The sequence below is a fragment of the Octopus bimaculoides genome, chromosome 9 (genome assembly GCF_046866305.1).
Source record: "Octopus bimaculoides isolate indiv1 chromosome 9, ASM4686630v1, whole genome shotgun sequence".
Lineage (NCBI taxonomy): Eukaryota > Metazoa > Mollusca > Cephalopoda > Octopoda > Octopodidae > Octopus > Octopus bimaculoides.
This window is the reverse complement of record NC_142936.1, coordinates 46,980,245-46,992,744: the sequence shown is the minus strand read 5'-3', so window position 1 is coordinate 46,992,744 and position 12,500 is coordinate 46,980,245. Positions and strand designations below refer to the sequence as shown.

Genomic DNA, 12,500 nt, shown 5'->3' with positions numbered 1-12,500 from the left:
TTCTATTCTCTATTTTAACGTTCTTTTTTAACGTAGTATTTTCGCGCGAACTCTTGCTTAAAACGCTATAGCTATTAGATAACGTCTTAGTTTTTCAGTTTGAATTACGGAAAAATTTGGATAAGTACTGTTTTCACTTTGCTAAAGATTTTCTACTATTTGAAAATAATATGTATTCTTGTTTTTATACTATTCATTTGGTTCTTTATAGATTATTTTAATAGATAACTTATTTAACACTATATTATTTAGGAGTTATAGTTTCATTTCAACATAATATTAGAACTTCGATTGGAATAGTGTTGATATATTTTCGATTATTTTTGATTAATATTATTTGATTAATTATTAATCTTTATAGTTTATAATATCGTTAAAGTTTTTTTTAAATCAAAACTTTGTATATATATATAAAGTTTAACCTTTTATTCTTAATAATTTTTTCTTTCCTAATTTTTTCATTCATAATTTTTTCCATTCATAATTTTTTCATTCATATTTTTTATTATTACGTTTGTAGAAATAAATAATCTTGTATTTTTCTATTATTCAATTGATCTTTAATCATAATTAAATAAACGTCTTTAGCTTTAAATAGTATAGCTTTAACTATTACACCGGTTAAATATGTACTAATTTTATCTTCATTATTATTTTAAACTTAAACTTCGTTCAACTTGTATTTAAAACAATGATAATTTAAAACAATGATAATTTAAAACAATGATAATTTAGGTAAGATGTTTTTTGTATATAATATACATGTTATTATTATGGATGAAGGGATGATTATTGAATGGTTATTATTTTGATATTATGATATTTTTTAAATAATTTTTCTATCTTTATATAATAAGTATATCATATTAATTCATTTGGTACTTATTGTTGGTTGAGATATATATCTAATTATTGTTCTACTTACGATCTGACGAGTAGCTATATTTTTGAATAGAACTTATTTTAGATAATTTCAATTGATTTTAATCGATTTAAATTTCTTTTCTATTTGAAAATTGGTTATGAAACACGTGTAATCTTTTTATTATATTTATCTTATGATATTTACTTTACTTTATATTATACTCATTTATTGTGCTTTTAATTATTAATTTTTCTATATGTGATAGTGGATTTTCATCGATGAGTTCTTGAAAATTGGTTATTTTCCCTAAAACTATATATATTTTATATATACTTTATCTATAAGGCTCAATTTAATTTTTTATAAATTGATTTTAATTGAGTTTTTTACCTGTAATTTTGGATTTTGTCCCTAATAATATTATTATATATATATATATATATATGTATATATATATATATATATATATATATACACATATAAATGCATACATCGATGCATATATACATATATATACAGTCACTAAATGACTGGAGTAACAGTAACGACACAGCTTCTATCCACATGAATGTCAAATATAAAACCTAAAAAATTGGAAAGTATGAACGTACAAGAACAAATTGTAGTCTGTGTAACATCTATATCCACGCTGTTCAGTTTTGTTCGTGAAGTGCAGACCATTTAACAAGAGGACATATCCAATAGCCTTATAACTAAAAACAGACCAATATATCTCGAGAAATAATCGTACATTCGGTGACAGATTTTATAATTTGTCCACTCGCTGTACTGACGAGATGTAAAAAAAAGAAAAGTTATACGTTGCGTATATAAAAGAAGAAACATCTATATGAATATGTGAGACTGATTGGCTAATTTGGCGCTATTAAGAAGACACGATAAAGACATTGGTAAATGGGAAGAAACGTGTTGGCGTCCTCTTGACAAGTATAGAAGCGTGGACCTCATACTTCCAAGCAGAAATATTAAAAGGAAAACAAGAGGAAGAAGAGAAATAACGAAAAAAAAGTAAATGAGATGAGTCTTTTATTTCCATTGAAGCTGCGACGCTACTCATGACAACACATACACATACACACAACACGTAATATATATCAATATACACATGTATACATATATGTATACAGACATGCATGAATGTATGTATGTATGTATGTATATGTCTGTCTATCTATCTATCTATCTATCTATCTATCTATCTATCTATCTATCTATCTATCTATATATATATATATATATATATATATATATATATATATATATATATATTTATCTCTCTTTCTCTCTATATATATTATGTATGTATATATATATATATATATATATATATATATATATATATATATATATATATATATATTATATATATATATTTACATATATATACATACATATATAGAGATATATAAGACATGGTATAAATGATGGTCATGACATATAGACATATATATATATAAACATATATATACATATATACATATATAAACATATATAAATATATATATACATATATATAAACATATATATACATTCATATATAGACATATATATAAATATACATTGACGCATATATGCATATACATACACATATTTACATATATATACACACACACACACAGAGTTTTATATATAAATATCTGTACTTTTGTGGAGATGTATGCATGAATGTATGAATATGTCTGCTTGAATTCGTGCACATGTATGTGTTAGTGTGTGGATTTTATTGTCAAGGGTATGTATGTGTCAGTGAGGTTGGCGAAAAATGATTGTCTTTAATGTTCCTGTCCTTCCACGAAAGTAGTTATCCCGTAGAAATGGAGAAATGCTTTTATATTTTATTTATATTTTCTCTCGTATTTTATTTATTTTATTTCTTTTTCTACTTGTCACTTAAAAACGGTAGATCATTATATGAGAGGAAGCAAAAATAAAAAAAAAAGGATAGAACTACATAAAAAATATATGTGTGTACAAGAATAAAACTAGAGATTCTTAGTTGAATTAAAGTCAATCCCTATTTTGATGTAAACATAGATTGCCATTAGCAGAAGCTACATTTAGTAACATTACATTTTATTAAAACGATCATCTCACCGCTGATTTGATAGCTACATAAAATACCAGTTACACATATTTACTATTTCTTCCTTTTATTTTCCTTCTTCTACTCCCCCCCCTCCTCCCCTCCTCCTCCCATCCTCTCCTCCTCCTCCTCCTGCTACTACTACTACTACTACTACTACTACTACTACTACTACTACTACTACTACTACTACTGCTCCTTAACAATTCGAATATTTTGCTATCATCATCATTATTATTGTTATTACTACTACTACTACTACTACTACTACTACTACTACTACCACTACTACTACTCCTTAACTATTTGAATATTTTGCTATCATCATCATCAGCATCATCATCATCATTATTATTCGTATTACTACTACTACTACTACTACTACTACTACTACTACTACTACTACTACTACTAAAGCGACGAACTGGCAGAGTCTTTAGTGCGCCGGGCGAAATGCTTAGCGATATTTCGTCTGTCATTACGTTCTGAGTTCAAATTCAGCCGAGGTCGACTCTGCCTTTTATCCTTTCAGGGTCGATAAATTAAGTAATAGTTGTGTACTGGGGTCGATGTGACCTACTTCCCCCGTCCCACACAATCCAGGCCTTGTGCATATAGTAGAAAGGATTATTTTGGATGTTTTTGCTAATATTATTATTATTAATATTATTGTTTTTGCTGTTTTTTTTACTATTATCTGTATTTTGTGGTCAATATATGATATTATCATCATCTCCAACATTACTACTACTACTACTACTACTACTACTACTACTACTACTACTACTAATAATAATAATAATAATAATAATAATAATAATAATAATAATAATAATAATAATAAGAAGAAGAAGAAGAAGAAGAAGAAGAAGAAGAAGAAGAAGAAGAAGAAGAATTCCCTCATCCTTGCTTTATTCTTTCTCTGTGAATTTGAACTGGAAATAGTTCAAATTCTGTTACTTGTCTTTTTTAAGAGGATAATTTAATCACTAAGTTGGTATAAATATGAAAAATGAAAGTCTTTTGAACAATACCTATGAAAGATATATATATATATTGGTATGCGCGGCTTGCAAAAATAGCTTCATTTAAATTCAATTTGCTTTTAATGTAATCTGACGTTGAAATTCTGGCTTCTTAAATCTTATAGTAGTTCAATATTTAGCATTCATTAACACGGTGGAAGTAATTTTTTATTGTAATTCTAGATGTATGCTCAAATTAAAAAAGAAAAAGATTCTGTAGAATCCATAACCAAATGGATAATTGAATCACAACTAAACAATTTTTTTTTTTTCAAGAAAATGTTATCCATGGAGAATCGCGGTAAAGCTCTTATCTCCATCAGTCTTGTCCATTGAAAAGGATTGTTACTCAACAAAGAATATAGAGTGGTCCAGTTTTTTGAAGATTCTATGATATATATATATATATATATATATATATATATATATATATATATATATCAGGTCATTAAGAATGAAATGTCCGATTTTCTTATGCGCCAAATTTGACAGTCGCTAACTGTAATGATTTATCCTGAAAATTCTGATTGGCAATTAGTTTCTGGGAGTGAAAGAGAGAGAGCTAGCTTGGATTCCTGGGTACATGAATGTCCGTAAAATATATGACCCAACTGTGAGGAAGATAATACAATACGGGAGGATTTTCGAGACTAAGTTTTTCAACCAGTCATAGGGACTAGTTTTATGGAAATGATACTCTGGTGCAGAGACTCTTGTTTGCAAAGTGTTATGCCTACAGTGTATTATTGCACAGTGGGTTATCAGTTGTGCAGCAGATCCTAACACTTACCTGTTATAAGAAATCTAAATATCTACTGCAGCAGTAAATTAAGAAGTTGTAGAGAACCTTGTGGAAATGCCTTGCTCGTGATATTCAAGCTACCTCTCATGCAAATGACAGCAAGACGTTCAGACATTTTATGAAGCAAGGTTACAGGCTTAAGAGTCCCGCATCAGCTCCTTTGCTTTCCAAGCTAGGCCCCATCCTTCTTACTAAGTCAACAGAAATAGGAGGTAGCCGGATTGAACATTTTTTATGAACTTTTAACCCGTGAGATTTATGTAAATGAAGCAGGAATTGTCCCTATTCAACGAAGACATGTCATCTTCTCCGGGGACTATGCACTTTAACTGTAGTAGTAGCAATAATTGAATTGTATCTTGGTAACGTAATCTGTCACGTACAATAAATAAGATAACCAGACAACAGTAAAGACAATGTAACGAACTAACAAATCTCTTTACGAACCAACAATCAATATTCCTTGTGAACCAACCGACCGACACCTTCCAACTTCACTGTGAACTAACACTAACTTCACTCAGCTCCGAACTCTGAACTTTGAACTCATTCTGATCGTTACTATTTATACTTTATTCGGACTAGTCTATCTCTCGCAAGAGGGCGTCGTAACTCTCTCTTATCACAACAGCTACCCTTTTGAGATTTCGACTACTGTGAGAAACTGGAATTTCTTATATTTTCTTTTCTTCCCAGAACCTCTCCCTCTTTTTCTTATTTTATTTTAGCTCTTGTATCTTAATTGTTACCCGGCTTTTAACTTAAGGTAGTCTTGTTCGTTGCACACAGCACTTTTTGTTTTCGTTGTACTAATCACTCTTGTTAGCACTCTTTGTATATATATATATATATATATATTACACTTCTATATTTAAGAGATGAGGAATTATTTACATTATTTACATTATTTACATTTGACGGATATTCGTCCTCATCTTGTTTGTTGTTAACACAACGTTTCGGCTGATATACCCTCCAGCTTTCGTCAGGTGTCTTGGGGAAATTTCGAACCTGGGTTCTCATTCCTATCGATGTTACTATTATTGAATCCAACCAGATGGTGAGTCTAGATGTGATAAGTCTATTCACCAAAGTCCCAACTGGTGAAGCACTATCGGTGATTCAAGAAAAACTAGTGACAGACACCCATCTAAAAGAACGCACTAGTATACCAATAACAAACTTGAGGGAAATGTTGACTTTCTGTGTAGAAACTACCTACTTCAGTATGGACACTGATATATATCGACAAGAAGATGGTTTAGCTATGGGTTCGCCATTATCACCGATAATAGCCAATATATACATGGAATACTTCGAGAATTTGGTTTTAGGATCAACACCACTAAAACCAACCCTATGGCTGCGATACGTTGATGACACCTTTATTCTCTGGCCCCACCAGCAAGATGTCCAAATGCTGTTAGATCATGTGAACTCAATAAATCCATCCATACAGTTCACCATGGAAAAGGAACAGAACAATCAGCTGGCATTCCTGGACGTATTAATAACACGCACCGAGTATGAATTCAGGACATCCGTATATCGCAAGCCAACCTTCACTGGACGATACCTTAACTTCAATTCCCACCATCCATACAGTGTAAAGAGAGGAATTGCTCAGTGCCTAAAACGCCGAGCAAAGAATATAAGTAGCGATCGTGATACCCACCACGAGGAAATGATCAAGCTCAGTAACAATCTATTAAGAAACAACTACCCCAAGAACATACTATCTACTCCAATTATGAAGAAAAGAGAGGATGAAACCAATAAACTGTCTACAGTCTGTCTACCCTATGTGAAAGGCCTCTCCGAAAAGATACAAAAGATATGCGGCCCATATGACATCAGGGCAGTATTCAAGAGCAATACAACACTTCGCAAATATCTCCTTCGGGTAAAACCACCAACAGAAGAGAATATGACCAAAAACTACGTGTACTCCATCCCATGCAGCTGTGGCAGGTTATACAAAGGCGAAACAGGTCGCCCCCTCAAAATAAGGGTAGAAGAACATCGCAAAGCTGTGACACGACGAGATATTGATAAATCGGGTATAGCTGATCATGTATGGGAAAATGGAAACCACCTCCCCCTGTGGGATGAAGTTAAAATAATAGACAGGGAACAACACTGGAAAATACGAAAACTAAAAGAAGCAGCACATATGCTAGGACACAACAACCTCCTAAGCAGACCGAGTGCAGATATGAATAGCATATGGGAACCGGTATTGAGGAAGGATAGAAAAATAATAGATTTATAAGCCTTAAAATTCACCCCATAATTGCCCACGGGCATATGGCGTAGTGGTTAAGAGCGCGGGCTACTAGCCCCAAGGTTCCGAGTTCGATTCACGGCAGCGACCTGATTAATAATAATAATATAATAATAATAATAATAATAATAGTAACATCGATAGGAATGAGAACCCAGGTTCGAAATTTCCCCAAGACACCTGACGAAGGCTGGAGGGTATATCAGCCGAAACGTTGTGTTAACAACAAACAAGATGAGGACGAATATCCGTCAAATGTAAATAATGTAAATAATATATATATACTTGTATATGTCTGTGTTAGTTCTCTCACCATCGCTTGATGTTGGTGTGTTTATGTCACCATAACTTAGAAGTTCGGCAACAGAACCGATAGAATAAGTACTAGGCTTACAAAGAATAAGTCCTACGGTTGAACGGTCGATTTGTTCGACTAAAGGTGGCGTACCAGCATGACTGCAGTCAAATGACTGAAACAAGTAATATATATAAATGCATGTGTGTATGTAATATAATATGATATAATATTATATAATATATATATGGGCACACGCAAACGCACAAATATACACTTGCACGCGCATGAGTGTAGTTCGGCTCAGTATACCGAATCACGGCGCATATATTGATTTAGCTAGGATAGATTATCTAAAATCTAAGCAAGACGTGTTTGCTGTACCATTCTCGATCCAGCTTAATATATCATTCACGATATAGATATAAGCGAGCTGTAGGATATTAATATGAATGTATTGTACTTTCTATATCATAAAATCCTACAGAAAATTAGATTAGTGACAGAGAGTGTTGTCGAAATAAATGTGTATCAGATCTGTGATAGATTGGAATTATTATATGCATTACTGATTGCTCTTTGCTTATTATTACTAAAGTGATAAAGGAGACTATAAGTATTAAAAATATGATTACTGAGATTAATGTTGGCAGATTTCTGAAATGTTGGATTTTGCATTTATAATATAATATAAAACAATACGCGTTTCTTATATCATTAATGATGTGATCTGTAATGTTATCAGGTAATGAATATAATACGTCAAGAATTACAGCCAATTAATTCCACCGAAGTGTTGACAGCTAAAATTTCTCATTCAGTAAATCTGCTACGTTGTGTATATGTATTGTTATTTTATTTATGTATTTTTGAGAACCATTAAACAAACATCGGAAATATTTTAATTACGATCTAATGTTAGTAAATGATCTCCATTTAAACCAATTTCCCAACTGTTTTCCAACCCTTAGAAAATGTTTGGTTGATTTTCTTACGGCCAACAAAATTAACATCTAGTTTGAAACTTAAAAAGAGAAAGATAATAAGGAATTGTCCAAAGAAAAATTTCTGTTGTTTTTATCTAAATTGAACCACATACATTGTTGTGGGTGAATAAATTAAAGTAAATCAATTATATTTTGAGCTTGGGCTGAAAATGAAAATGTTAGCCGAGCAAATAGACAACAGAAAGCCTCTTAACAGCGAAATCACGATTGTGAACATAAAATTCAATGATGCCTATGTTCCTGTTCTTTTATCAAGATTTTATCAAATCATGAGACATTCTGGCTGCCTGGATCTGCAGTTTTGCCAATAGATTCAGGGTTTTCTTAGAGTTTGTCTTGATTAAAAAACAGAGAATTAAATTTACATTCACTCAAGCAAGATACTACAAATGATATCAGAACGCATTTGTCACAATTTCTTAAGGGTAAAATCTGAATAACTAGAATATTAATGTTCATAGTGTTCCTGATAATGTTAATTTTAACTTTTGCTTCATTTTATCCTGAAAATCGATTTTAATAAATTATGTGCTTCTGCTTTTGTTGTACACGCTGCGATGCCATCTTGCACTTTCAAGGGGAGTGGACAATCCAAACTGGGAACTTCTACCTTAGATAGCTATTGATTTCAAATTTTAGCACAACGCCAGCATGTTATGTGTGGCGGGGTAAGTCGTCTACATCGGCCTCAGTGCTTAACTGATACTTATTTTATCAACTTCCGAAAGGATGAAAGACAAAGTCGACCTCGGTGGAATTTGGACTCAGAAAGTAAAGGTGAACGAAATACCGCTCAGCATTTTGCACGGCGTGCTAACGACTCTGACAGCTCACCGACTTAGCTATGTTATTAACAGCGTAACAATATCTCATGATCCAATAATTATATAGGCACCACGCTAAACTTTTTCAGTAAATAATGGAAGAGACGAAGATATACTGGAATGGTACTCCTTTGCTGCCTATAGCAGTCCCATCTAGAGGTATTTTATTCATCAAGAACGACACCGAAGTTGCATAGATGTGTAACAGCCTACCGATACAGGGTAAAGGTGATTGACATGTGATAGAATTTAATGTGCTTGCTGACGTGTAGAACCATTTCGTCTGATCTGGTAAATTTTATTGAGATGATATGTTATACTGACGTCTAGTGGAGCTTATTAGTATATGATATATCTAAGTTGCGCGCCAGATGTCTAGCAATGTGATTTAATTTTGTATTATATATCCATCTTTATTTCACCATCCAAGAGCTCAACATTTGGAACAACGAGACAACCTGTGCATAATTACTGTATCAGTAAGAAATAGTAGCAAATCTTCCTCAATTTATTCTCTACCGTTCTAAATTAGAAGACATGATACTTACGGTTGGAATAACTCGTTTTAGATTAGAAGACTTTGTAGTTACGGTTGGAATAACTCTGTTCACTCAGAGTTCACCTGGGGCTTTGAAAAAAAAGTATCATCATCGTCGTCGTCGTAGTCGTCGTCGTCGTCGTCATCATCATCATCAGCAGCAGCAGCAGCAGCAGCAGCAGCATCAACAACAACAACAACGACGACGACGACGACGACGACGACAGCAACAACGACAACAATCAATGCGTAGATTGACATGTCAGAAAGAATAACTTCATCTCGGTCAAACCAGTTTGAAAGAAGACATAATGAATTAATGAATAAGATAGTTATGGATTGACGAGAGACAAATAAATTTACTGAAACTGCTGACTAAATTTATTATAAGCGTCTTCCAAAGAAGACGCTTAAATTCATTACATTCTTTCAATCTAAGTGAAACTCTGACCAACTTGTTTCTGCTATCTATATGTATAATAACGGTTTAAACGAATTGAATTCACTATTTTATTGAGTCGTAATACCCCAAATTTTCAAACAATACCTTTGCTATTATTATTGTAATCCATAAATCCCTTCGTAATCTTAAGCAATTTGCTGTAGCCAATCAGCACGTCGCTTGCATTATGACATCATATATTTCTTCAGTCTATCCTGACATCTTAATTCACTTCAACTCATTTATCATTTACAGTTAACACAATAGGTGACACCAAGATAATGTCTGATTTTCTCTATATATTTTTTTTAATGATGAAAGCAATGAAGAATAAATTGCTTCCTGACAAACGAAAATCGATAACTCAGCACAGTATTATTCTGAATATTCCGCAACATATATTTATTAATTACGGTAACATGTGCTGTTCAACAAGTACATGTTTGCATATTAACTTCTATGTCTATTCTCAAATTTTACCATATCTATATATTCAATAATACATAGAACAGCCTAAAGTATTTCTAATATACCTGCATATGAATTCAAATATATTCCAGTCTCACATATTACAAACAGCATGCTAATAATATTTCATTATCAATTAACGAGATAACAATTAATATAGATAGAGAAGAATCAGCGTTGTGATTTTAGTATTCATCTATCTCAATTTTTAACAATAATATATCACAGTATTGTGTTTCTTTTTTCCTTTAGTTTCTGGTAAACTCCGATCAAGCAGAACCATGATATGATCAAAAACGTTTAAGTCAATCATCCCGTTATCTGTTTAACGACATGATGTATCCAACTGAACATTAGTAATGTTTGTTATATTTTAGCAAACGTTGAGGATGTCATTTGAGGGGAGGGGGAATCATAAGTGATCAGATTATTTGACTAGCTTTTCGATTTTCACTTCTAAACAATTTGGATGATGTACAAAACATATTAAATGTCAACGAAATCCGGTCTCTCTTGAGATTTGAGCTTAAGTATCCATCTTTATATGTTCAGTATTGAAAGATTTGAATACTTACCAAACTGTAAATTTGAAGAAATTAGGATTAGGGGTTACAAGCTCCAATACCTAACGCAAACGGATATATTTATATTGCCAATTTAGGTCTCATGTGTAAATGGATGTGTGAGAGTGCGTGTGTGTATCTGTGTGTTTATAGTTTTAGTAAAACCAAAAAGGGAAATAAAACTCAATAAATAAGTATATTTATCTCAATAATTGACAAGAGCTTATTCGAGTGACTCAAAAGTCATGACTTTCGCACATGGAACTTATCAAAATATTATAAGTCTTGGGAACGGATTTTTCGACCCTGCCATCACTTATGTAACATTATATTCTACCGTTGTATAAAGTAGACAAGGGTACGTAGCATTCCATCAATTAACAAGGTAAAACATTATCCTAAATGCAAAAACAAACAGAAAACAGACGCGGAAATGTCACCAGTTTGTCATCCGTTATCGGCTACCGGGTCAAGTGCAATTTCGCGCCCTTGGCCCGCTGGCCGATTGCTAAAGAGGAATTGGTGAATTCCTGTATGTTTTACGCTTTTGTTTTGTTTGTACATTTATTATGTTTTTGATTCTCTCTCTCTCTCTCTCTCTCTCTCTCTCTCTCTCTCTCTCTCTCTATATATATATATATATATATATATATATATATATATACACACACTTACAGATATAGGGTAAAAACTGATAATTAATTAATAATTAGTAATTTTACCAAGTAGTTTGGTGTGTTAAAAAACCATTATCGGTAAACTTATATAAATATAATTAAAATCAGGGTTTAGCAAGAATTGCTTCACCACACACCGAAAATTAGAAATAGCAGCCAAAACTACTATTTCACTACCAAAATATAACTCCCAGACAGCAACACTCGCAACTTAACACACGCAAAAAAGAAAAAATAACAAATCCACCCGGCTTTGATTAACTGTATACGCATTTCAGGATTAAAGAGGTGTAAATTATATTACCCGAACTTACTTCCTTCATCAGTACAGTATTTCAAAATTATAAATCCGAGAATGCTAATAAAATTGAGGAGTGATACGATTTCCTTACTCGTCTATATGAATTCGGAAATGCTGTTCCTGGATAATCTTTTGATGTCGCTTGATCGAATTAATTATTCTTTTATTAGCATTCTCGGATTTATAATTTTGAAATACTGTACTGAAGGAAGTAAGTTCGGGAAATAAAATTTACACCTCTTTAATCCTGAAACGCGTACACAGTTAATGAAAGCCGGCTGTATTCGTAATTTTTTTTCTTTTTT

The 12,500-nt window shown here is 32.2% G+C and overlaps 1 long non-coding RNA gene across 1 annotated transcript in view; it reads right to left on the bottom strand.

The window, feature by feature from the left end:
• Window positions 1–10,187, bottom strand: part of LOC106880070 (uncharacterized) — a 12,288-nt gene extending 2,101 nt beyond the window's left edge. Inside the window, exon 1 of the long non-coding RNA XR_001410701.3 lies at window positions 9,755–10,187. This is a non-coding gene — a long non-coding RNA (uncharacterized LOC106880070). The remainder of the gene's footprint in view (window positions 1–9,754) is intronic.
• Window positions 10,188–12,500: the final 2,313 nt, after the last annotated feature.